Source organism: Ambystoma mexicanum, chromosome 5q, assembly GCF_040938575.1.
Source record: "Ambystoma mexicanum isolate Mex_15411 chromosome 5q, UKY_AmexF1_1, whole genome shotgun sequence".
In the NCBI taxonomy this organism is placed as follows: domain Eukaryota; kingdom Metazoa; phylum Chordata; class Amphibia; order Caudata; family Ambystomatidae; genus Ambystoma; species Ambystoma mexicanum.
This window is the reverse complement of record NC_090933.1, coordinates 1317236764-1317263516: the sequence shown is the minus strand read 5'-3', so window position 1 is coordinate 1317263516 and position 26753 is coordinate 1317236764. Positions and strand designations below refer to the sequence as shown.

Sequence of the window (26753 nt, the reverse complement as noted above, 5' to 3'; positions counted from 1 at the left end):
AGGCAATGGGAGGGGCGTGTCTGTGGCTGGCCACAGGCAATGGGAGGGGTGTGTCTGTGGCTGGCCATGTTCTTTAAGAGGTGCAGGCAATGGGAGGGGTGTGTCTGTGGCTGGCCATGTTCTGTAAAAGGTGCAGGCAATGGGAGGGGTGTGTCTCTAGCTGGTCACGTTCTCTAAGAGGTGCACGCAATGGGAGGGGTGTGTCTGTGGCTGGCCATATTCTTCAAGAGGTGCAGGCAATGGTAGGGGTGTGTCTGTGGCTGGCCATGTTCTTCAAGAGGTGCAGGCAATGGGAGGGGTGTGTCTGTGGCTGGTCGCAGGCAATGGGAGGGGTGGGTCTGTGGCTGGCCATGTTCTTTAAGAGGTGCAGGCAAAGGGAGGGGTGTGTCTGTGGCTGGCCATGTTCTTCAAGAGGTGCAGGCAATGGGAGGGGTGTGCCCATGGCTGGCCATGTTCGTTAAGAGGTGCAGGCAATGGGAGGGGTGTGCCTGTGGCTGGCCATGTTCATTAAGAGGTGCAGGCAATGGGAGGGGTGTGTCTGTGGCTGGCCATGTTCATTAAGAGGTGCAGGCAATGGGAGGGGTGTGTCGGTGGTTGGCCATAGGCAATGGGAGGGGTGTGTCTGTGGCTGGCCGCAGGCAATGGGAGGGGTGTGTCTGTGGCTGGCCATGTTCTTTAAGAGGTGCTGACCATGTTCATTAAGAGGTGCAGGCAATGGGAGGGTTGTGTCTGTGGCTGGCTGCAGGCAATGGGAGGGGCGTGTCTGTGGCTGGCCACAGGCAATGGGAGGGGCGTGTCTGTGGCTGGCCATGTTCTTTAAAAGGTGCAGGCAATGGGAGGGGTGTGTCTCTAGCTGGTCATGTTCTCTAAGAGGTGCAGGCAATGGGAGGGGTGTGTCTGTGGCTGGCAATGTTCTTTAAGAGGTGCATGCAATGGAAGGGGTGTTTCTGTAGCTGGCCATGTTCTTTAAGAGGTGCAGGCAATGGAAGGGGTGTGTCTGTGGCTGGCCATGTTCTTTAAGAGGTGCAGGCAATGGGAGGGGTGTGTCTGTAGCTGGCTATGTTCTTTAAGAGGTGCTGACCATGTTCATTAAGAGGTGCAGGAAATGGGAGGGGTGTGTCTGTGGGTGGTCATGTTCTTCAAGAGGTGCAGGCAATGGGAGGGGTGTGTCTGTGGTTGGCCATGTTCTTCAAGAGGTGCAGGCAATGGGAGGGGTGTGTCTGTGGCTGGCCATGTTCTTCAAGCGGTGCAGGCAATGGGAGGGGTGTGTCTGTGGTTGGCCATGTTCTTCAAGAGGTGCAGGCAATGGGAGGGGTGTGTCTGTGGCTGGCCATGTTCTTCAAGCGGTGCAGGCAATGGGAGGGGTGTGTCTGTGCTTGGCCATGTTCTTCAAGAGGTGCAGGTAATGGGAGGGGTGTGTCTGTGGCTGGCCATGTTCTTCAAGAGTTGCAGGCAATGGGAGGGGTGTGTCTGTGGCTGGCCATGTTCTTCAAGAGTTGCAGGCAATGGGAGGGGTGTGTCTGTGGCTGGCCATGTTCTTCAAGAGGTGCAGGCAATGGGAGGGGTGTGTCTGTGGTGGGATGGGTGTGTCTGTGGTTGGCCGCAGGCAATGGGAGGGTTGTGTCTGTGGCTGGCTGCAGGCAATGGGAGGGGCGTGTCTGTGGCTGGCCACAGGCAATGGGAGGGGTGTGTCTGTGGCTGGCCATGTTCTTTAAGAGGTGCAGGCAATGGGAGGGGTGTGTCTGTGGCTGGCCATGTTCTGTAAAAGGTGCAGGCAATGGGAGGGGTGTGTCTCTAGCTGGTCACGTTCTCTAAGAGGTGCACGCAATGGGAGGGGTGTGTCTGTGGCTGGCCATATTTTTCAAGAGGTGCAGGCAATGGTAGGGGTGTGTCTGTGGCTGGCCATGTTCTTCAAGAGGTGCAGGCAATGGGAGGGGTGTGTCTGTGGCTGGTCGCAGGCAATGGGAGGGGTGGGTCTGTGGCTGGCCATGTTCTTTAAGAGGTGCAGGCAAAGGGAGGGGTGTGTCTGTGGCTGGCCATGTTCTTCAAGAGGTGCAGGCAATGGGAGGGGTGTGCCTATGGCTGGCCATGTTCGTTAAGAGGTGCAGGCAATGGGAGGGGTGTACCTGTGGCTGGCCATGTTCATTAAGAGGTGTAGGCAATGGGAGGGGTGTGGCTGTGGCTGGCCATGTTCATTAAGAGGTGCAGGCAATGGGAGGGGTGTGTCTGTGGTTGGCCATAGGCAATGGGAGGGGTGTGTCTGTGGCTGGCCGCAGGCAATGGGAGGGGTGTGTCTGTGGCTGGCCATGTTCTTTAAGAGGTGCTGACCATGTTCATTAAGAGGTGCAGGCAATGGGAGGGGTGTGTCTGTAGCTGGCCATGTTCTTTAAGAGGAGCAGGCAATGGGAGGGGTGTGTCTGTAGTTCAGGCAATGTGAGGGGTGTGTCTGTAGCTGGCCATGTTCTTTAAGAGGTGCAGGCACTGCGAGGGGTGTGTCTCTAGCTGGCCATGTTCTTTAAGAGGTGCAGGCAATGGGAGGGGTGAGGCTGTAGCAAGCCATGTTCTTTAAGAGGTGCCATCAATGGAAGGGGCGTGTCTGTAGCTGGCTATGTAAGAGGTTCAGGCAATGGGAGTGTTGTGTCCGTAGCTGGCCATGTTCTTTAAGAGGTGCAGGCAATGGGAGGGGTGTGTCCGTAGCTGGCCATGTTCTTTAAAGGGTGCAGGCAATGGTAGGGGTGTGCATGTGGCTGCCCATGCTCTTCCAGAGGTGCATGCAATGGAAGGGGTGTGTCTGTAGCTGGCCAGGTTCTTTAAGAGGTGCAGGCAATGGGAGGGGTGTGGCAGTAGCTGGCCATGTTCTTTAAGAGGTGCAGGCAATGGAAGGGGTGTGTCTGTGGCTGGCCATGTTCTTTAAGAGGTGCAGGCAATGGGAGGGGTGTGTCTGTAGCTGGCTATGTTCTTTAAGAGGTGCTGACCATGTTCATTAAGAGGTGCAGGAAATGGGAGGGGTGTGTCTGTGGGTGGTCATGTTCTTCAAGAGGTGCAGGCAATGGGAGGGGTGTGTCTGTGGCTGGCCATGTTCTTCAAGAGGTGCAGGCAATGGGAGGGATGTGTCTGTGGTTGGCCATGTTCTTCAAGAGGTGCAGGCAATGGGAGGGGTGTGTCTGTGGCTGGCCACGTTCTTCAAGAGGTGCAGGCAATGGGAGGGGTGTGTCTGTGCTTGGCCATGTTCTTCAAGAGGTGCAGGCAATGGGAGGGGTGTGTCTGTGGCTGGCCATTTTCTTCAAGAGGTGCAGGCAATGGGAGGGGTGTGTCTGTGGCTGGCCATGTTCTTCAAGAGGTGCAGGCAATGGGAGGGGTGTGTCTCTGGTTGGCCATGTTCTTCAAGTGGTGCAGGCAATGGGAGGGGTGTGTCTGTGGCTGGCCATGTTCTTCAAGAGGTGCAGGCAATGGGAGGGGTGTGTCTGTGGCTGGCCATGTTCTTCAAGAGTTGCAGGCAAAGGGAGGGGTGTGTCTGTGGCTGGCCATGTTCTTCAAGAGGTGCAGGCAATGGGAGGGGTGTGGGAGGGGTGTGTCTGTGGCTGGCCATGTTCTTCAAGAGGTGCAGGCAATGGGAGGGGTGTGTCTGTGGTGGGAGGGGTGTGTCTGTGGTTGGCCGCAGGCAATGGGAGGGTTGTGTCTGTGGCTGGCTGCAGGCAATGGGAGGGGCGTGTCTGTGGCTGGCCACAGGCAATGGGAGGGGTGTGTCTGTGGCTGGCCATGTTCTTTAAGAGGTGCAGGCAATGGGAGGGGTGTGTCTGTGGCTGGCCATGTTCTTCAAGAGGTGCAGGCAATGGGAGGGGTGTGTCTGTGGCTGGCCATGTTCTTCAAGAGGTGCAGGCAATGGGAGGGGTGTGTCTGTGGCTGGCCATGTTCTTCAAGAGGTGCAGACAATGGGAGGGGTGTGTCTGTGGCTGGCCATGTTCTTCAAGAGGTGCAGGCAATGGGAGGGGTGTGTCTGTGGCTGGCCATGTTCTTCAAGAGTTGCAGGCAATGGGAGGGGTGTGTCTGTGGCTGGCCATGTTCTTCAAGAGTTGCAGGCAATGGGAGGGGTGTGTCTGTGGCTGGCCATGTTCTTCAAGAGGTGCAGGCAATGGGAGGGGTGTGTCTGTGGTGGGAGGGGTGTGTCTGTGGTTGGGCGCAGGCAATGGGAGGGTTGTGTCTGTGGCTGGCTGCAGGCAATGGGAGGGGCGTGCCTGTGGCTGGCCATGTTCTTTAAAAGGTGCAGGCAATGGGAGGGGTGTGTCTCTAGATGGTCATGTTCTCTAAGAGGTGCAGGCAATGGGAGGGGTGTGTCTGTGGCTGGCAATGTTCTTTAAGAGGTGCATGCAATGGAAGGGGTGTGTCTGTAGCTGGCCAGGTTCTTTAAGAGGTGCAGGCAATGGGAGGGGTGTGTCTGTAGCTGGCCAGGTTCTTTAAGAGGTGCATGCAATGGGAGGGGTGTGTCAGTAGCTGGCCATGTTCTTTAAGAGGTGCAGGCAATGGAAGTGGTGTGTCTGTGGCTGGCCATGTTCTTTAAGAGGTGCAGGCAATGGGAGGTTTGTGTCTGTATCTGGCTATGTTCTTTAAGAGGTGCTGACCATGTTCATTAAGAGGTGCAGGAAATGGGAGGGGTGTGTCTGTGGGTGGTCATGTTCTTCAAGAGGTGCAGGCAATGGGAGGGGTGTGTCTGTGGTTGGCCATGTTCTTCAAGAGGTGCAGGCAATGGGAGGGGTGTGTCTGTGGTTGGCCATGTTCTTCAAGAGGTGCAGGCAATGGGAGGGGTGTGTCTGTGGCTGGCCATGTTCTTCAAGCGGTGCAGGCAATGGGAGGGGTGTGTCTGTGCTTGGCCATGTTCTTCAAGAGGTGCAGGTAATGGGAGGGGTGTGTCTGTGGCTGGCCATGTTCTTCAAGAGGTGCAGGCAATGGGAGGGGTGTGTCTGTGGCTGGCCATGTTCTTCAAGAGGTGCAGGCAATGGGAGGGGTGTGTCTGTGGCTGGCCATGTTCTTCAAGAGGTGCAGGCAATGGAAGGGGTGTGTCTGTGGCTGGCCATGTTCTTTAAGAGGTGCAGGCAATGGGAGGGGTGTGTCTGTAGCTGGCTATGTTCTTTAAGAGGTGCTGACCATGTTCATTAAGAGGTGCAGGAAATGGGAGGGGTGTGTCTGTGGGTGGTCATGTTCTTCAAGAGGTGCAGGCAATGGGAGGGATGTGTCTGTGGTTGGCCATGTTCTTCAAGAGGTGCAGGCAATGGGAGGGGTGTGTCTGTGGTTGGCCATGTTCTTCAAGAGGTGCAGGCAATGGGAGGGGTGTGTCTGTGGCTGGCCATGTTTTTCAAGCGGTGCAGGCAATGGGAGGGGTGTGTCTGTGCTTGGCCATGTTCTTCAAGAGGTGCAGGCAATGGGAGGGGTGTGTCTGTGGCTGGCCATGTTCTTCAAGAGGTGCAGGCAATGGGAGGGGTGTGTCTGTGGCTGGCCATGTTCTTCAAGAGGTGCAGGCAATGAGAGGGGTGTGTCTGTGGCTGCCCATGTTCTTCAAGAGTTGCAGGCAATGGGAGGGGTGTGTCTGTGGCTGGCCATGTTCTTCAAGAGTTGCAGGCAATGGGAGGGGTGTGTCTGTGGCTGGCCATGTTCTTCAAGAGGTGCAGGCAATGGGAGGGGTGTGTCTGTGGTGGGAGGGGTGTGTCTGTGGTTGGCCGCAGGCAATGGGAGGGTTGTGTCTGTGGCTGGCTGCAGGCAATGGGAGGGGCGTGTCTGTGGCTGGCCACAGGCAATGGGAGGGGTGTGTCTGGCCATGTTCTTTAAAAGGTGCAGGCAATGGGAGGGGTGTGTCTGGGGCTGGCAATGTTCTTTAAGAGGTGCATGCAATGGAAGGGGTGTTTCTGTAGCTGGCCAGGTTCTTTAAGAGGTGCAGGCAATGGGAGGGGTGTGTCTGTAGCTGGCCAGGTTCTTTAAGAGGTGCAGGCAATGGGAGGGGTGTGTCAGTAGCTGGCCATGTTCTTTAAGAGGTGCAGGCAATGGAAGGGGTGTGTCCGTGGCTGGCTATGTTCTTTAAGAGGTGCAGGCAATGGGAGGGGTGTGTCTGTAGCTGGCTATGTTCTTTAAGAGGTGCTGACCATGTTCATTAAGAGGTGCAGGAAATGGGAGGGGTGTGTCTGTGGGTGGTCATGTTCTTCAAGAGGTGCAGGCAATGGGAGGGGTGTGTCTGTGGTTGGCCATGTTATTCAAGAGGTGCAGGCAATGGGAGGGGTGTGTCTGTGGTTGGCCATGTTCTTCAAGAGGTGCAGGCAATGGGAGGGGTGTGTCTGTGGCTGGCCATGTTCTTCAAGCGGTGCAGGCAATGGGAGGGGTGTGTCTGTGCTTGGCCATGTTCTTCAAGAGGTGCAGGTAATGGGAGGGGTGTGTCTGTGGCTGGCCATGTTCTTCAAGAGGTGCAGGCAATGGGAGGGGTGTGTCTGTGGCTGGCCATGTTCTTCAAGAGGTGCAGGCAATGGGAGGGGTGTGTCTGTGGCTGGCCATGTTCTTCAAGAGTTGCAGGCAATGGGAGGGGTGTGTCTGTGGCTGGCCATGTTCTTCAAGAGGTGCAGGCAATGGGAGGGGTGTGTCTGTGGTGGGAGGGGTGTGTCTGTGGTTGGCCGCAGGCAATGGGAGGGTTGTGTCTGTGGCTGGCTGCAGGCAATGGGAGGGGCGTGTCTGTGGCTGGCCACAGGCAATGGGAGGGGTGTGTCTGTGGCTGGCCACAGGCAATGGGAGGGGTGTGTCTGTGGCTGGCCACAGGCAATGGGAGGGGTGTGTCTGTGGCTGGCCATGTTCTGTAAAAGGTGCAGGCAATGGGAGGGGTGTGTCTCTAGCTGGTCACGTTCTCTAAGGGGTGCACGCAATGGGAGGGGTGTGTCTGTGGCTGGCCATATTCTTCAAGAGGTGCAGGCAATGGTAGGGGTGTGTCTGTGGCTGGCCATGTTCTTCAAGAGGTGCAGGCAATGGGAGGGGTGTGTCTGTGGCTGGTCGCAGGCAATGGGAGGGGTGGGTCTGTGGCTGGCCATGTTCATTAAGAGGTGCAGGCAAAGGGAGGGGTGTGTCTGTGGCTGGCCATGTTCTTCAAGAGGTGCAGGCAATGGGAGGGGTGTGCCTATGGCTGGCCATGTTCGTTAAGAGGTGCAGGCAATGGGAGGGGTGTGCCTGTGGCTGGCCATGTTCATTAAGAGGTGCAGGCAATGGGAGGGGTGTGTCTGTGGCTGGCCATGTTCATTAAGAGGTGCAGGCAATGGGAGGGGTGTGTCGGTGGTTGGCCATAGGCAATGGGAGGGGTGTGTCTGTGGCTGGCCGCAGGCAATGGGAGGGGTGTGTCTGTGGCTGGCCATGTTCTTTAAGAGGTGCTGACCATGTTCATTAAGAGGTGCAGGCAATGGGAGGGTTGTGTCTGTGGCTGGCTGCAGGCAATGGGAGGGGCGTGTCTGTGGCTGGCCACAGGCAATGGGAGGGGCGTGTCTGTGGCTGGCCATGTTCTTTAAAAGGTGCAGGCAATGGGAGGGGTGTGTCTCTAGCTGGTCATGTTCTCTAAGAGGTGCAGGCAATGGGAGGGGTGTGTCTGTGGCTGGCAATGTTCTTTAAGAGGTGCATGCAATGGAAGGGGTGTTTCTGTAGCTGGCCAGGTTCTTTAAGAGGTGCAGGCAATGGGAGGGGTGTGTCTGTGGCTGGCCATGTTCTTTAAGAGGTGCAGGCAATGGGAGGGGTGTGTCTGTAGCTGGCTATGTTCTTTAAGAGGTGCTGACCATGTTCATTAAGAGGTGCAGGAAATGGGAGGGGTGTGTCTGTGGGTGGTCATGTTCTTCAAGAGGTGCAGGCAATGGGAGGGGTGTGTCTGTGGTTGGCCATGTTCTTCAAGAGGTGCAGGCAATGGGAGGGGTGTGTCTGTGGCTGGCCATGTTCTTCAAGCGGTGCAGGCAATGGGAGGGGTGTGTCTGTGGTTGGCCATGTTCTTCAAGAGGTGCAGGCAATGGGAGGGGTGTGTCTGTGGCTGGCCATGTTCTTCAAGCGGTGCAGGCAATGGGAGGGGTGTGTCTGTGCTTGGCCATGTTCTTTAAGAGGTGCAGGCAATGGGAGGGGTGTGTCTGTAGCTGGCTATGTTCTTTAAGAGGTGCTGACCATGTTCATTAAGAGGTGCAGGAAATGGGAGGGGTGTGTCTGTGGGTGGTCATGTTCTTCAAGAGGTGCAGGCAATGGGAGGGGTGTGTCTGTGGTTGGCCATGTTCTTCAAGAGGTGCAGGAAATGGGAGGGGTGTGTCTGTGGGTGGTCATGTTCTTCAAGAGGTGCAGGCAATGGGAGGGATGTGTCTGTGGTTGGCCATGTTCTTCAAGAGGTGCAGGCAATGGGAGGGGTGTGTCTGTGGTTGGCCATGTTCTTCAAGAGGTGCAGGCAATGGGAGGGGTGTGTCTGTGGCTGGCCATGTTTTTCAAGCGGTGCAGGCAATGGGAGGGGTGTGTCTGTGCTTGGCCATGTTCTTCAAGAGGTGCAGGCAATGGGAGGGGTGTGTCTGTGGCTGGCCATGTTCTTCAAGAGGTGCAGGCAATGGGAGGGGTGTGTCTGTGGCTGGCCATGTTCTTCAAGAGGTGCAGGCAATGAGAGGGGTGTGTCTGTGGCTGCCCATGTTCTTCAAGAGTTGCAGGCAATGGGAGGGGTGTGTCTGTGGCTGGCCATGTTCTTCAAGAGTTGCAGGCAATGGGAGGGGTGTGTCTGTGGCTGGCCATGTTCTTCAAGAGGTGCAGGCAATGGGAGGGGTGTGTCTGTGGTGGGAGGGGTGTGTCTGTGGTTGGCCGCAGGCAATGGGAGGGTTGTGTCTGTGGCTGGCTGCAGGCAATGGGAGGGGCGTGTCTGTGGCTGGCCACAGGCAATGGGAGGGGTGTGTCTGGCCATGTTCTTTAAAAGGTGCAGGCAATGGGAGGGGTGTGTCTGGGGCTGGCAATGTTCTTTAAGAGGTGCATGCAATGGAAGGGGTGTTTCTGTAGCTGGCCAGGTTCTTTAAGAGGTGCAGGCAATGGGAGGGGTGTGTCTGTAGCTGGCCAGGTTCTTTAAGAGGTGCAGGCAATGGGAGGGGTGTGTCAGTAGCTGGCCATGTTCTTTAAGAGGTGCAGGCAATGGAAGGGGTGTGTCCGTGGCTGGCTATGTTCTTTAAGAGGTGCAGGCAATGGGAGGGGTGTGTCTGTAGCTGGCTATGTTCTTTAAGAGGTGCTGACCATGTTCATTAAGAGGTGCAGGAAATGGGAGGGGTGTGTCTGTGGGTGGTCATGTTCTTCAAGAGGTGCAGGCAATGGGAGGGGTGTGTCTGTGGTTGGCCATGTTATTCAAGAGGTGCAGGCAATGGGAGGGGTGTGTCTGTGGTTGGCCATGTTCTTCAAGAGGTGCAGGCAATGGGAGGGGTGTGTCTGTGGCTGGCCATGTTCTTCAAGCGGTGCAGGCAATGGGAGGGGTGTGTCTGTGCTTGGCCATGTTCTTCAAGAGGTGCAGGTAATGGGAGGGGTGTGTCTGTGGCTGGCCATGTTCTTCAAGAGGTGCAGGCAATGGGAGGGGTGTGTCTGTGGCTGGCCATGTTCTTCAAGAGGTGCAGGCAATGGGAGGGGTGTGTCTGTGGCTGGCCATGTTCTTCAAGAGTTGCAGGCAATGGGAGGGGTGTGTCTGTGGCTGGCCATGTTCTTCAAGAGGTGCAGGCAATGGGAGGGGTGTGTCTGTGGTGGGAGGGGTGTGTCTGTGGTTGGCCGCAGGCAATGGGAGGGTTGTGTCTGTGGCTGGCTGCAGGCAATGGGAGGGGCGTGTCTGTGGCTGGCCACAGGCAATGGGAGGGGTGTGTCTGTGGCTGGCCACAGGCAATGGGAGGGGTGTGTCTGTGGCTGGCCACAGGCAATGGGAGGGGTGTGTCTGTGGCTGGCCATGTTCTGTAAAAGGTGCAGGCAATGGGAGGGGTGTGTCTCTAGCTGGTCACGTTCTCTAAGGGGTGCACGCAATGGGAGGGGTGTGTCTGTGGCTGGCCATATTCTTCAAGAGGTGCAGGCAATGGTAGGGGTGTGTCTGTGGCTGGCCATGTTCTTCAAGAGGTGCAGGCAATGGGAGGGGTGTGTCTGTGGCTGGTCGCAGGCAATGGGAGGGGTGGGTCTGTGGCTGGCCATGTTCATTAAGAGGTGCAGGCAAAGGGAGGGGTGTGTCTGTGGCTGGCCATGTTCTTCAAGAGGTGCAGGCAATGGGAGGGGTGTGCCTATGGCTGGCCATGTTCGTTAAGAGGTGCAGGCAATGGGAGGGGTGTGCCTGTGGCTGGCCATGTTCATTAAGAGGTGCAGGCAATGGGAGGGGTGTGTCTGTGGCTGGCCATGTTCATTAAGAGGTGCAGGCAATGGGAGGGGTGTGTCGGTGGTTGGCCATAGGCAATGGGAGGGGTGTGTCTGTGGCTGGCCGCAGGCAATGGGAGGGGTGTGTCTGTGGCTGGCCATGTTCTTTAAGAGGTGCTGACCATGTTCATTAAGAGGTGCAGGCAATGGGAGGGTTGTGTCTGTGGCTGGCTGCAGGCAATGGGAGGGGCGTGTCTGTGGCTGGCCACAGGCAATGGGAGGGGCGTGTCTGTGGCTGGCCATGTTCTTTAAAAGGTGCAGGCAATGGGAGGGGTGTGTCTCTAGCTGGTCATGTTCTCTAAGAGGTGCAGGCAATGGGAGGGGTGTGTCTGTGGCTGGCAATGTTCTTTAAGAGGTGCATGCAATGGAAGGGGTGTTTCTGTAGCTGGCCAGGTTCTTTAAGAGGTGCAGGCAATGGGAGGGGTGTGTCTGTAGCTGGCCAGGTTCTTTAAGAGGTGCAGGCAATGGGAGGGGTGTGTCAGTAGCTGGCCATGTTCTTTAAGAGGTGCAGGCAATGGAAGGGGTGTGTCTGTGGCTGGCCATGTTCTTTAAGAGGTGCAGGCAATGGGAGGGGTGTGTCTGTAGCTGGCTATGTTCTTTAAGAGGTGCTGACCATGTTCATTAAGAGGTGCAGGAAATGGGAGGGGTGTGTCTGTGGGTGGTCATGTTCTTCAAGAGGTGCAGGCAATGGGAGGGGTGTGTCTGTGGTTGGCCATGTTCTTCAAGAGGTGCAGGCAATGGGAGGGGTGTGTCTGTGGCTGGCCATGTTCTTCAAGCGGTGCAGGCAATGGGAGGGGTGTGTCTGTGGTTGGCCATGTTCTTCAAGAGGTGCAGGCAATGGGAGGGGTGTGTCTGTGGCTGGCCATGTTCTTCAAGCGGTGCAGGCAATGGGAGGGGTGTGTCTGTGGCTGGCCATGTTCTTCAAGCGGTGCAGGCAATGGGAGGGGTGTGTCTGTGCTTGGCCATGTTCTTCAAGAGGTGCAGGTAATGGGAGGGGTGTGTCTGTGGCTGGCCATGTTCTTCAAGAGTTGCAGGCAATGGGAGGGGTGTGTCTGTGGCTGGCCATGTTCTTCAAGAGTTGCAGGCAATGGGAGGGGTGTGTCTGTGGCTGGCCATGTTCTTCAAGAGGTGCAGGCAATGGGAGGGGTGTGTCTGTGGTGGGAGGGGTGTGTCTGTGGTTGGCCGCAGGCAATGGGAGGGTTGTGTCTGTGGCTGGCTGCAGGCAATGGGAGGGGCGTGTCTGTGGCTGGCCACAGGCAATGGGAGGGGTGTGTCTGTGGCTGGCCATGTTCTTTAAGAGGTGCAGGCAATGGGAGGGGTGTGTCTGTGGCTGGCCATGTTCTGTAAAAGGTGCAGGCAATGGGAGGGGTGTGTCTCTAGCTGGTCACGTTCTCTAAGAGGTGCACGCAATGGGAGGGGTGTGTCTGTGGCTGGCCATATTCTTCAAGAGGTGCAGGCAATGGTAGGGGTGTGTCTGTGGCTGGCCATGTTCTTCAAGAGGTGCAGGCAATGGGAGGGGTGTGTCTGTGGCTGGTCGCAGGCAATGGGAGGGGTGGGTCTGTGGCTGGCCATGTTCTTTAAGAGGTGCAGGCAAAGGGAGGGGTGTGTCTGTGGCTGGCCATGTTCTTCAAGAGGTGCAGGCAATGGGAGGGGTGTGCCTATGGCTGGCCATGTTCGTTAAGAGGTGCAGGCAATGGGAGGGGTGTGCCTGTGGCTGGCCATGTTCATTAAGAGGTGTAGGCAATGGGAGGGCTGTGTCTGTGGCTGGCCATGTTCATTAAGAGGTGCAGGCAATGGGAGGGGTGTGTCTGTGGTTGGCCATAGGCAATGGGAGGGGTGTGTCTGTGGCTGGCCGCAGGCAATGGGAGGGGTGTGTCTGTGGCTGGCCATGTTCTTTAAGAGGTGCTGACCATGTTCATTAAGAGGTGCAGGCAATGGGAGGGGTGTGTCTGTAGCTGGCCATGTTCTTTAAGAGGAGCAGGCAATGGGAGGGGTGTGTCTGTAGTTCAGGCAATGTGAGGGGTGTGTCTGTAGCTGGCCATGTTCTTTAAGAGGTGCAGGCACTGCGAGGGGTGTGTCTCTAGCTGGCCATGTTCTTTAAGAGGTGCAGGCAATGGGAGGGGTGAGGCTGTAGCAAGCCATGTTCTTTAAGAGGTGCCATCAATGGAAGGGGCGTGTCTGTAGCTGGCTATGTAAGAGGTTCAGGCAATGGGAGTGTTGTGTCCGTAGCTGGCCATGTTCTTTAAGAGGTGCAGGCAATGGGAGGGGTGTGTCCGTAGCTGGCCATGTTCTTTAAAGGGTGCAGGCAATGGTAGGGGTGGGCATGTGGCTGCCCATGCTCTTCCAGAGGTGCATGCAATGGAAGGGGTGTGTCTGTAGCTGGCCAGGTTCTTTAAGAGGTGCAGGCAATGGGAGGGGTGTGGCAGTAGCTGGCCATGTTCTTTAAGAGGTGCAGGCAATGGAAGGGGTGTGTCTGTGGCTGGCCATGTTCTTTAAGAGGTGCAGGCAATGGGAGGGGTGTGTCTGTAGCTGGCTATGTTCTTTAAGAGGTGCTGACCATGTTCATTAAGAGGTGCAGGAAATGGGAGGGGTGTGTCTGTGGGTGGTCATGTTCTTCAAGAGGTGCAGGCAATGGGAGGGGTGTGTCTGTGGCTGGCCATGTTCTTCAAGAGGTGCAGGCAATGGGAGGGATGTGTCTGTGGTTGGCCATGTTCTTCAAGAGGTGCAGGCAATGGGAGGGGTGTGTCTGTGGCTGGCCATGTTCTTCAAGAGGTGCAGGCAATGGGAGGGGTGTGTCTGTGCTTGGCCATGTTCTTCAAGAGGTGCAGGCAATGGGAGGGGTGTGTCTGTGGCTGGCCATTTTCTTCAAGAGGTGCAGGCAATGGGAGGGGTGTGTCTGTGGCTGGCCATGTTCTTCAAGAGGTGCAGGCAATGGGAGGGGTGTGTCTGTGGCTGGTCGCAGGCAATGGGAGGGGTGGGTCTGTGGCTGGCCATGTTCTTTAAGAGGTGCAGGCAAAGGGAGGGGTGTGTCTGTGGCTGGCCATGTTCTTCAAGAGGTGCAGGCAATGGGAGGGATGTGCCTATGGCTGGCCATGTTCGTTAAGAGGTGCAGGCAATGGGAGGGGTGTGCCTGTGGCTGGCCATGTTCATTAAGAGGTGTAGGCAATGGGAGGGGTGTGTCTGTGGCTGGCCATGTTCATTAAGAGGTGCAGGCAATGGGAGGGGTGTGTCTGTGGTTGGCCATAGGCAATGGGAGGGGTGTGTCTGTGGCTGGCCGCAGGCAATGGGAGGGGTGTGTCTGTGGCTGGCCATGTTCTTTAAGAGGTGCTGACCATGTTCATTAAGAGGTGCAGGCAATGGGAGGGGTGTGTCTGTAGCTGGCCATGTTCTTTAAGAGGAGCAGGCAATGGGAGGGGTGTGTCTGTAGTTCAGGCAATGTGAGGGGTGTGTCTGTAGCTGGCCATGTTCTTTAAGAGGTGCAGGCACTGCGAGGGGTGTGTCTCTAGCTGGCCATGTTCTTTAAGAGGTGCAGGCAATGGGAGGGGTGAGGCTGTAGCAAGCCATGTTCTTTAAGAGGTGCCATCAATGGAAGGGGCGTGTCTGCAGCTGGCTATGTAAGAGGTTCAGGCAATGGGAGTGTTGTGTCCGTAGCTGGCCATGTTCCTTAAGAGGTGCAGGCAATGGGAGGGGTGTGTCCGTAGCTGGCCATGTTCTTTAAAGGGTGCAGGCAATGGTAGGGGTGTGCATGTGGCTGCCCATGCTCTTCCAGAGGTGCATGCAATGGAAGGGGTGTGTCTGTAGCTGGCCAGGTTCTTTAAGAGGTGCAGGCAATGGGAGGGGTGTGGCAGTAGCTGACCATGTTCATTAAGAGGTGCAGGAAATGGGAGGGGTGTGTCTGTGGGTGGTCATGTTCTTCAAGAGGTGCAGGCAATGGGAGGGGTGTGTCTGTGGCTGGCCATGTTCTTCAAGAGGTGCAGGCAATGGGAGGGATGTGTCTGTGGTTGGCCATGTTCTTCAAGAGGTGCAGGCAATGGGAGGGGTGTGTCTGTGGCTGGCCATGTTCTTCAAGAGGTGCAGGCAATGGGAGGGGTGTGTCTGTGCTTGGCCATGTTCTTCAAGAGGTGCAGGCAATGGGAGGGGTGCGTCTGTGGCTGGCCATTTTCTTCAAGAGGTGCAGGCAATGGGAGGGGTGTGTCTGTGGCTGGCCATGTTCTTCAAGAGGTGCAGGCAATGGGAGGGTTGTGTCTCTGGTTGGCCATGTTCTTCAAGTGGTGCAGGCAATGGGAGGGGTGTGTCTGTGGCTGGCCATGTTCTTCAAGAGGTGCAGGCAATGGGAGGGGTGTGTCTGTGGCTGGCCATGTTCTTCAAGAGTTGCAGGCAAAGGGAGGGGTGTGTCTGTGGCTGGCCATGTTCTTCAAGAGGTGCAGGCAATGGGAGGGGTGTGGGAGGGGTGTGTCTGTGGCTGGCCATGTTCTTCAAGAGGTGCAGGCAATGGGAGGGGTGTGTGTGTGGTGGGAGGGGTGTGTCTGTGGTTGGCCGCAGGCAATGGGAGGGTTGTGTCTGTGGCTGGCTGCAGGCAATGGGAGGGGCGTGTCTGTGGCTGGCCACAGGCAATGGGAGGGGTGTGTCTGTGGCTGGCCATGTTCTTTAAGAGGTGCAGGCAATGGGAGGGGTGTGTCTGTGGCTGGCCATGTTCTTTAAAAGGTGCAGGCAATGGGAGGGGTGTGTCTCTAGCTGGTCATGCTCTCTAAGAGGTGCAGGCAATGGGAGGGGTGTGTCTGTGGATGGCCATATTCTTCAAGAGGTGCAGGCAATGGTAGGGGTGTGTCTGTGGCTGGTCATGATCTTCAAGAGGTGCAGGCAATGGGAGGGGTGTGTCTGTGGCTGGCCATGTTCTTCAAGAGGTGCAGGCAATGGGAGGGGTGTGTCTGTGGCTCTCCATGTTCTTTAAGAGGTGCAGGCAATGGGAGGGGTGTGTCTGTAACTGGCTGCAGGCAATGGGAGGGGTGTGTCTGTGGGTGGTCATGTTCTTTAAGAGGTGCAGGCAATGGGAACGGTGTGTCTGTGGCTGGCCATGTTCTCTAAGCGTTGCAGGCAATGGGAGGGGTGTGTCTGTAGCTGGCCATGCTCTTCAAGTGGTGCTGGCAATAGGAGGGATGTGTCTGTAACAATGGCTCACTACCACTTATTATGGAACATTGCATTTTTATGCTACAGGACACCTGGCTACTTACCCCTTTTGTAATAGATGACTACATGACATACCATATCCTGGCAAAAAGGGACAGTTTGGAAGACCTTATGGGGGACTAATGATAAGGGTGGAAAAGTCAATAATATCCAGAGAAATCTTAACTAAATGTGTAGACAATATTAATGCTGGGGAGTTGGTTATTTCTATGAATGAGAATTGAGTAAAAATGTTATTGCTCAATCTATATACCCCTATGGTGCGACAGGTAGAGAATGAATCCAAGAAGTCTTGCATGATTTGTTGTGTGAATGGAGGAGTGCAACGAAAAGCAATTATATCATACTGGCTGGTGACTTTAACTGCCAAACCAAAGGGGCAAGTGGAATTATCAATAATACATCTTTACATCCGCTCTCACTTATGGAACATAAGTACAATGATGAGGAGGGGAAGCGATGGTTGTGGTTCCTAAAAAACTAGGACCTCGTATTTATCAACGGGCGTACATTTAGTGAACACCCAGGTAAATTTACCTAGAGGGATGGAGGAGCGTGTCGCACACTTGATTATATCTTTACAAGTAGTGAGGTGGCATCCATGGTCAAATATATGAAAGTCCTAGATAACGACTGGAGTGACCATAAAGCACTGAGTATGACCTCTGAAAGTATTACTTACTCTGCCCAGACTATCCTGACTGGTAATACTCTAACCAATCAATTAGCCACACGTCTGTAGTGGTCCGAAAAAATATCTTGAGAGCAAGTCAGGACATTAAAGTCTGGGATATAAAGTACTATAATCTGTTTAATTCCATGTCATTTGAGGACATGGAAAGATGGATTTGTACTTTTGCAGGAAAGTATGCTACAAAAAAATCTTTACTTATCATTAGGGAATCGGGTACTGTACCGAGCTATGACAAAGTAATACGCAAACGTACGCTCAGCAGTGAAATACGCAAAGTCAAGACCACTATTTGGTCCGTAATTGCAGCCCATAACAAGATAAGAGAATTGAAGAACCAATATAGGTCTGGTCTAAACAGAGGAAAAGAACAAAAAAACTTAAATGTTGGCAAAAGACCGTTAAAGTTATCTGCTCCAGAAACACGCGGAATATCTGGGCTATGTTGGGGGAGGTGAGAGGGAGCAGGGTAACCCCTCAAATCAATCCCATAAATGCTGATGAATGGGTGGGGTTCCTGGAGAAACGTAATGGAGAAATGGTGGAGACGGACATAGCGTTAACTATAGTCAAACAGGTCCCCCCACTTACACAGTAAATTAGGAAGAACTCTCAGACAAAATCTGCAAACTTACAGCCTTTCGTGCACCGGGACCTAATGGTCTTTCGAATGCTGTCATGAAAAATAAACCTACTTTCTGGGTGAACTTACTGAAAATTCTGATTGAAAAGGTCCTTAAAGAGGGGAGAATCTCTGAGTCCTGGCAGACTGCAATATTAGTGCCTGTATTTAAAAGGGGGAACAGATCAGATCCGGGAAATTATAGACTACTGTCTATGCTAGACTGTTCTGGTAAACCGTTTGCCTCTTTATTATTGCAGAAACTACAAACTTGGGCAGAGGGCACAGGGGTGTTGGACCGCTTTCAGAGTAGAGTCAGAACCGGATATTCGACCACTTATAATTTATTTGTTATTTATTTATTTGTTTAGCTTGAGAGATAAAGCCCTTCAACCAAATAATCCCCCCTTGTATGCATTATATATTGGGCCTCATTAGGACTGGGGAATTACCACCCCATTCCGAGGTTGGTGGGGTGGTAATTCCCCATGCCGCCATGGCCCTTCCCCATTCCCATTTTTGCCCCATAGGGCTCAATGGGAATGGGGAAGGCGCTAATTACGGTACCGCAAATTGCGGTACCGTAATTAGCACCAAGGTCCCTTTGCGGGTCCCTACTTTAACGGCTGGTAAAACCAGCCGTTAAGGTCGGGTCCCGCAAAGGGACCTCGTAATTAGGCACTAGGTGTTTAACGGTGCCGCAGCCTTTTACAGAACTGTTAAACGCTTAACGCCTGGGTCATAATGAGGCCCATTGACTTCAAGGCGGCCTTCAACGTAGTCAATAGAGAGAAAGTGTGGTTGAAGCTAGGGGAATGGCGCGTCCTGAGGGGTTGCTCCACTACCTACAACTTCTACATTGTAATACCACAGTGCAGCTCAGACTGGACCGGGGAGGAACAATCACTAGGCCCATAAAACAACATAGGGGGGGTTAAGCAGGCCACTGTCATCTGAGAAGGGACCTAGTCCCTCTTCCATTTTAATGGCAGCAACCATTTTTTTTCCTGACAGGATCGCCAATTGAGCAAAAGAAATATAAAAATATACAAAAATGAATAACTATCTGCTACCCGGAAAATCCCAGGGTGTGAATAACTTGCACAACCCGTCGCCGGAGCAGACATGGCATTTAAACAGCCTGCAGCTGAACATTTATAAAACATTCAAGGCCAAAGACATTGGGCCTCATTACGAGTCCGGCGGTAACCGCGGTGGTAAAACCGCCTGGTTACCGCCGGACTCATATTACCATTCCGCCTCCGTGATTCCTCGAGGTGTTTCCTCGTCCGCATGCAGGCGGGAAGTGTTAAACCCGCCAGGTCAGACCAGGCGGGAACATCACCTCCCGCCCGCAGGAGTTGTGATCGCCGATTTGTAATGAGCCCCATTATCCTTTTCGCCTTAGAATTCATTTGTTTAGAGTGTGAGGGTCAGAATAGTACTTTGGACACAGGATGGTTTTGATTGGACATTCTGACACCGACAGATCCTTCGTTTTGAGTTTAGTTAAACTCTGCTAGTGCAGGGACAGCGAGACCTTTTCCCAGCCCAGTTTGTGTTATAAGTCTTCAGCCAAATCATGTCTAACTTGTGTCCCAGTGTCATTCCTGATGCCTGGGTTATCACAATCCCATGAAAAGAAATAAACACCAGAGTAATCAAAATCCCATACAAAAGAAAGTTCATCCATCTCTTTTGTTGAAAGTATAAGAAAAGTGGCAGGTCATGCTAGCAAATGTTTATACAAAGACAGGAAATGTAGAATGTGGGTTTAATTCACTGGATCAATTACTCAATTTTGTATCAATCCATTGATTTGTGAACTCTTTTATCTTAATGTCCTCCATTTCTTTCTTTAATGCCATATCTCATTTATCTGTGGATTAAGGTATGGAAGGGCACACCCTGCAGATTTGAACACCAGCACCTCCTTCTCTTTACTTGCACCTCCTCCCTCACTATCAGCTCTTTCCTCTTTCTCACCCCTCCACTGAGCATTTTACCACTTCCATCACTTTACCCCACCTACTCCGTTACGACCAGCTCCCTCCAAGTACACTGCTTTCCCACCCCCCCAATGACTCCATTACCACCTCCTTCTCTTTACCCCACCTTCTGCGTCACAACCCGCTCTCTCTCCATGTTCATGACAAAAAAGTTTAAAAATTGGACAATAACATTAATTCCAGCATTAAACTGGAATAGAGGTGATCACCCCACTAATTACAACAAATGAATCACCTCTGTTCCAGGAAGCAGTTTACATAAAAGTGAAGCCAAAAAGATAAAAGTAACACAAGAATAGAGTGATTACTAACAATTTATATTTAATGGTAATACAGTGACATATTGGCTGAACTTCAATATTCATTTCATCAGCATTTCATTCAGTGTATGAATCCCGGTGGAAGACTTTTACATTAGACATATCAATTTATCCAAGATCAGCATTATTTTATGAACATTTATGTCCAATGATCCTTCTTGAAATTTAGAGAACATCTGTGATATCATTACACCCACAACTCTTTCATTTCAGACAGAAAGGTACCATTTCATTTCCAAATGTGCCCCAGTTTTATTGTCTCACAACACAGCAAAGATTTCTATTCCATTTGCCATTTCTACTCTATTCACAAAATGTCACTTTTCTAAAATACATGTCCACATAATTTAGTGGGACACTTGACATCTTCTCCGGGCCCTTCCATCAAACCAATTTCTTATATGATAGTGCTTTAATAGTGGGCATGCACCCTCTGTTGTGTAATTGCACATCCATATGTCGATCCCAGGCTAGGAAACCATCTACTAATCCTAAATGCTCCAATATAGATAGGCATTAGTGTAACACACTAGAGGGGATCCTGGGGTGAAAAGGAAACTGTAGTGCTGTAGCATTAGCTACACAATGTGGAAACACTGCAGCATTCAGCGTCAATGGCACTCCAGGTGAGGGATGCATTTCTTGGAAACTAACTTCTGGAGTAATATTGGAGATTCCAGTTTTATGGATTCCATTCTCCATGTTTTGAAAAACAATCTTTGCACATGTGTGGTGCCAAGCTTAGTCTAATTAACCATACAATAATATAGCTTTCTCAATTTCTATTTTTCAGGACAGCTCCATATGATTTAATTTGGGGTATTCTAATACACATGGGTTGATGTTGAAAGTAAAATTACTTTACGGGGTGTACAAATGTAATTCCTAGTAGAAGCATTTCTAATGGATTCCTTCCTGCCACGGATTCCTCATCTATGATATTCATATCCCAGGGCAGCTGTTCTCCGGAAACATTTCCGTCGCCAGGTGGCACTGCACGGCTCTGTGTCAGGCCCGTCCAACGCCTCTATGCACTTTGCACCAGAAACGACATTGAGGCCAGTATAAATAGTGGAGCCACGCCCCATGACCTCAGCTCCTTATTTCCACGCATTCACGCTTCGACAATGTCACTCCGTAGGAATATGTCTCACATCCCATCAACACTTTTAGGTCGAGGAAGTATGACATTTACGACAAGGAAGGCAACCGGATCCCATTTGGGTTGGAGCTCATGAGTTATAGGGAATAGAGTGACTTCCCCAAGGAGTTCTATGGGAGTGGTGACATGCTGGAGTTGGCAGCTTACCTGCCAGTGGCCACTGGTATGGACACTTCCCTGGAGTTGGACATTCTACCGAGCACCAACACAGGTAAACCTCAAGCTGCTTTTTACTGGCTGATGGCAAAGGTGGCCAATACCCTAGGTTTCTCTGCACCGCCCAGGTCCATAGTGCAATACAAACTCTGCGACATTCTGGATGACGCATCAGAGAGGCGCTGCTGCCCTTCAACGTGGCGGTAGAGGCACCATTGTTGGACCTGTGGGAGATACCTGCCTCTGTTGCCCTCAATGGGCAAGGAACTAGCTTTCCTCTCTGCCCATGCATCACCTAAAAAGCCTGGTGGAACAGGCCACTACGGCGAGCCTGAAAACCTCTACCTTTCTGTCCCTTTCACATGACAGGGAAAGCAAAAGGATGGGCGCATGGGACAAGAAAGTGTTTACATCAGGTAATCTAGCGGTGCAAAGCGTGAATGCTTCTTGTGCCATGGCAAAGTTCGGTTTGCTGTCGACATCCAGTCAAGGCTGCTAGAGATGCCTTGTGACGGACAGAACTTATTTGGAGCCAAGGCTGCTGAGGCCCTCCAGAAAGTCCAATCATTTAAGGAGACCACCAAGACCTTGGGACTCACGGTCTAGCAACCCACCATGCTATTCTCGTCAAGGAGCAGGGGTTTTTGCACCATTCCCGCGTTTGCCCAGAGTTGCCGTGGACAGCCATGCCCCAGGAAGGGGCCAATGCAGATACTTCCAGAGAGGCCGAGGGAGAGCTTCACAGTGAGGTGGTATTGCAGCAGCCACTATCCACTCAGTTTCCCAGGGCACCAAACCTCAGTGACTGGCTCCAGCATGTGTCACCAGTGGGGAGAAGGTGTTCCCTGTTCAGCAGGGAGTAGTCGGAGCCCAGGTCCGAAGCTTGGGCCCCGCAGCCTATCAAACATGGATATTGTCCCCTTTTGTCCAATGCCCGGCGGAGCACAGTACGTGGGCCACCCCCCTCTCTCTGAACACCATCCTTCATTATGTCTTTCGTCAGCACCCAGGGTTTTCACCAAGCTGCTTGCAGAGGTAGCGGCTCGACTCAGAAGGGACAGCATCCATGTCTTTCCATACCTGGACTGGCTCAACTGAGCTCGCTCACCAGAGCTAGTGTCAGAGCATGTATGAAGTACATGCACTCTCTTGCAGTTTGGGCTTTTCCCTGAACTCCAAACAGTCTCAGGTTCTGCCAACCCAGTCTCTCCGATTTAGCAGGGCAGTTTTGGACAATCACATGGGCAAGGCTTTCCCATCCGAAGATGGAGCGGCTTTCTTTTTCTGGATGGTCAATGTCCTTCAATTACAGACACAAGTCCGAGCCTCTGCCTTCCCTCGCCCTCTGGGCCACCTGCCACCTTGTGGTGCTGGAGCCAAGCCTGTGAATGAGATGGCTTCAGTGGCTTCTTTATTGACAATGATCGCATTTCTAGGGCCAAATATGGGACCTCCTGGAGGTTTCGATTCAGTTTCTCAGGTCCGAGTATGGTGGTCAACCTTTGCCCAGGTGATGATGGTCACAGACAACTCTCTGACCGGTTGGGGGTTCTCACTTGACAGATCTTATGGTGAGCGGACTCTGGACTCCCACAGAGTCTCTGGAGCACATCAACTTGCTGGAGTTGGGAGTGATCATGCAGAGCTGTGCAGTACCCTCTAGCGGCGGAAAGGTTTCATCAGAAAAAACATCACTAAGAGGCAAGTAATTTGTTAGTTTACTTAAGTAGAAACAAATTGCAACTATTTGTAATTCACATTTCTTTATGACAAGCAATTAATGTAAAATAAAATATTAATTTTTACTTTATAGCTTATCTACATATCAGCCATAAATCCCTGTAGACCACCATCCACTAGTACTGCCCGGCTGGCATCACTGGGCTGAACATATTCCTGAACCCGAGTGGGAGAAACCAGAAGGCTGGCACCTATTTGTCCATTGCTTCCAATTTTACAATTCAGAGTTCTGTTACTTTTTCAAAGGTACTATTTGCCAATTCTCAGTGAGCAAATGGTTAATACACCACTTATCTGTAGGGCTGGTATTAAGAGCTGCCTGGATCTTCAGCAAGCATCTGAAGGTCATTTGGCCTGTGGTGGCGTGCAATCTTAGAATGAGTGTATTCCAGATATAGGGAGCAAACACCCCCCAAGAAAGGCACACCACCTCCCCATCTAGGAGGAGTAGATTTAAAGGTACGGGGAGGAAATGGGTAGAAGGATCCAATGCAGAAAGGCGGGATGTTTGCCATTAATGAGGTTGAGGTTGACAATGAGGCACAATGAGGTTGACAAAGCACCTTAAACCCAATGTGAGAGGTCACAGGAAGCCAATGTGGATTGTAATGAAAGAGCGATATGGACACATCTCTCAATGGATGAACAAAGCGGGATGACACTTTCTGTGCCACCTGAAGTTAATATCCTGGGAGCACAGACACACATGACATTGCCAGAGACAAATCCAGAAATAATGAGGGTTATAACAACTGACAGAGTATTAAGGTTGAGAAGCATCTTTGCAAGTGCTGGTTGGCTGGCTTGCCTGCTGGCGTGCTGAGGTGATGATATGCTGAGATACGGTCGGAACAAACAGGGGGTCTACATTTTAAGCTACCCCTTTGAGTCATGATTCGGATAGTATTGCAATGGGGTTTGCTTGTCTGAATAATGTGTTCCAAATTTGTTTTTTGGGATGATGCAGTGATATTTTGCTATGCATTTGAACGAGATGTTTTACATTAAAATGTATTGCTTGATATATTGCGATTTGCCATAAAATAGGTTTGACGAGTCAATACAAGCTATTAGTTTAGAGGTTAAACCTTTGTGCTTTGCCTTTAGAAATACAATGCCATTGTATACATATTGCTTCAGTGATAGAGCAGGTATATTAGGACTTAGATTTTCCTTAAACAGAAGGGATAGGGCTGGACAGGACTTTTGTGTCTTTGTCAATGGAAAGGCGATTTAAACCCAGGAGGAGTTGGACAGGGCTTTTCTATGCTTAGCATGAATTTGAATGTCCTTGACTACAGAAGTGATGTAGATTGATTTTATTACAGAGGATGAGACTTGATGCTTACCAAACACATGTGTTTTGATTCCATGTGAACATGGAGAGTTGGAATATTGTGAGAATGTATGAGGGATTTTTAGGTGAAAATAAATACTTTCTTTTTTACACCGCTAGTCATTCTTGGCTCCAAGACGTTGGTCCAATGAAATGCTAATTGATAACACTTATGTAATGCATATTATGTTTCTCTCCCGGAAGCCTTTCTGTTTTGTGAAAACCTTCTCTATCCCTATATATGTGCATTAGATGTGACAGAAACGGTCGTGGATGTGTTGTAGAACCCAGGAGTTGAGTACGTATTAAGGGTTGTACATTGACAGAGATGTGCAATGGAGTTGGGAAGGGAAATGCACTCTGAATCCCTCCAAATCCACTTTTAGAATCTATGTAGCAAGAGCATAATATTGGTACTTAAAAAGACGAGAGGGGACACCCTCTGGTTTCCATTTCAGCAGCTGGTAGCTTCCCTGAAGCATAGGAAGGGCGCTAGACCTTAGCTAAGCCGAGAGCTGGGGTCCTCCCCTTAGGGTCAGAGCCCTTCCTAGCTGCCGGGGCCCCAAGCGACACCCCATATATCCTATGATCGTCTATAGTTATTGATTCAACCACTGAGTCTTTAAGCATTTCCAAAATGTTGGGGCCCATTAATTTGCATGAAGTCCTTATGCAAAGTGCTCCATGGGATGGTTACCTTAACACAGAAAGTACAGTCTCACTCCTGAATATTCCAGAAGAGATGCATTTCAAACATGGATTCAACAATCATAATCATTCATCATTTGTGTGCCAAAGGAAACCGAGAACAGCTGTGGAGGCAGGTTCTTCACAGCATAAGTCAACAGCCATGGAAAACTCAGGGGCCTCATTCTGAGATTGGAGGTAACCATGGCTGCCTCCAATACCGGGTCCGGAACCGGTCTCGTTCAATGGGGATTTACCGGTGCATTCCAACCCTGGAGGGACCAGTAAGTCCCCATTGAACAAACCATTCCCCATAGGGCTCAATGGGAATGGGGAAGTAGCTAATAATATTAGCGCCCTGGTCCTTTAGCGGGACCCGTAAAGGACGTGTTGTCAGACCACACATTCTTTGAGGCTCCCGCTACGGGACCACGGAATTGGGCGGTAAGGGATTACCGGTGCCCGGTATCCCTTACCGCCCAACTTGTAATTACCCCCAGTAGCTTTGTAGAAGCACCTCCTTCTCTCTGAAGTATTTTTAATTGCAGAAGAGATTTCACCAACTACATGTCCTCTCTTATGGCAGATAACAACATCCTGTGTACTGAAGTATTCGCCACATTCACTACACTGAAATGGACCCAGGCATTCATGTTCAGTCTGCTGCCTAACAAGGTGACTGTTCCGACTGAAGCATTTTCCACATTCAGTGCACCAGTAAGGTTTCTCACCTGTATGTATTATCCGGTGGCGAATAAGATCACTCTTCCAAAATAAACTCTTCCTACATTCCCTACACGTATGAGGTTTCTCACCTGTATGATGGTAAATTAGACCTTCCTTATGATTAAACCATTTCCCACACTAAACACAGTTATGAGTTGTTTTCACCGGTGTGTGTTCTCTGGTGGCGAATAAGTAGGCTCTTCAGAGTAACCCTTTTTCCACATTCAATGCATTTATAAGGTTTCTCACCAGTATGTGTTCTCTGGTGGATAGTAAGCTCGCCCTTTGTAGCAAACCGTTTCTGACATTCAGTGCACTCATAAGGTTTCTCACCTGTATGTGTTCTCTGGTGCTTAATAAGATGTTCCTTCTGAGCAAAACCTTTCCGACATTCAATGCACTCATAAGGTTTCTCACCTGTATGTGTTCTCTGATGGATAATAAGCTCTCCCTTTCTAGCAAACCTTTTCTCACATTCAGTACACGCATAAGGTTTCTCACCCGTATGTCTTCTCCTGTGGATAGTAAGCTCTCCCTTTGTAGCAAACCCTTTCCCACATTCAGTGCACTGATAAGGTTTCTCACCTGTATGTTTACTCTGGTGGATAATAAGAAGTCCCTTCTGAGCAAACCCTTTCCCACATTCAATGCACTCATAAGGTTTCTCACCTGTATGTGTTCTCCGGTGGCGACTAAGATGTCCCTTCTTAGCAAACCCTTTCCCACATTCAATGCACTCATAAGGTTTCTCTCCTGTATGTGTGCTTTGGTGGCTAATAAGATGTCTCTTCTGAGGAAACCCTTTCCCACATTCAATGCATTCATAAGGTTTCTCTCCTGTATGTGTTCTCTGGTGGATAGTAAGATGTCCTTTCTGAGGAAACCCTTTCCCACATTCAATGCATTCATAAGGTTTCTCTCCTGTATGTGTTCTCTGGTGGATAGTAAGATCTCGCTTTTGTACAAACCCTTTCCCACATTCAATGCACTGATAAGGTTTCTCACCTGTATGTCTACTGTGGTGGCTAATAAGATGTCTCTTCTGAGCAAACCCTTTCCCACATTCAATGCACTCATAGGGTTTCTCAACTGTATGTGTTCTCTGGTGACAAATAAGATCTCCCTTCTCAGAAAGCCCTTCCTCACATTCAGTGCAGTCATGAGGTTTCTCACCTGTATGCATTTGCTGGTGGCGCATAGATGTATCCTGTAAATGGACGCTATTCTCAAATTCAGTGCACTGATAAATTTGATCGCCTACGCCCACATGTGGGCAATAAGTATATCCTTGAGATGGCAATTGTTCCCACATTCCGTGCACGTTTCAGGTTTCTTGCCAGTTTATTTTGTCAGGTGCCAATAAGAGGAGCCTTTTCACACAAATTCAGAGCACAACTGAGAAGTGATTTTCTTACTGCACATAACACATTGATATTTTCGTGCTAGATATCCCCTCTCCTCAGGATTGACAGAATGAACAAGCGTTGGTACTGGATGTTAGCACAAAGGGGTTGCATGGACGGAAGCCATCATGTATCCAACAAGCTTCTCAGTTCTTGAATATTCTGAAAAGACAACTGGACCCCAAACCTGCACACTTCTCAGATTATTAGAAATGGCATATTCTAACAATGAAGCTTCTCACTGCGTTAGTCCAGAGAATCGAACAATTCCTGCTGCATTGTTGGGTCATCAGTCACCTATTAACATAAAAGGAGATGC

The 26753-nt window shown here is 51.4% G+C and overlaps 1 protein-coding gene across 1 annotated transcript in view; it reads left to right on the top strand.

Moving 5' to 3' along the window:
- Positions 1 to 26753, top strand: part of LOC138498495 (zinc finger protein 850-like) — a gene marked incomplete in the record, with an annotated part of 1369857 nt that overhangs the window by 1209153 nt on the left and 133951 nt on the right.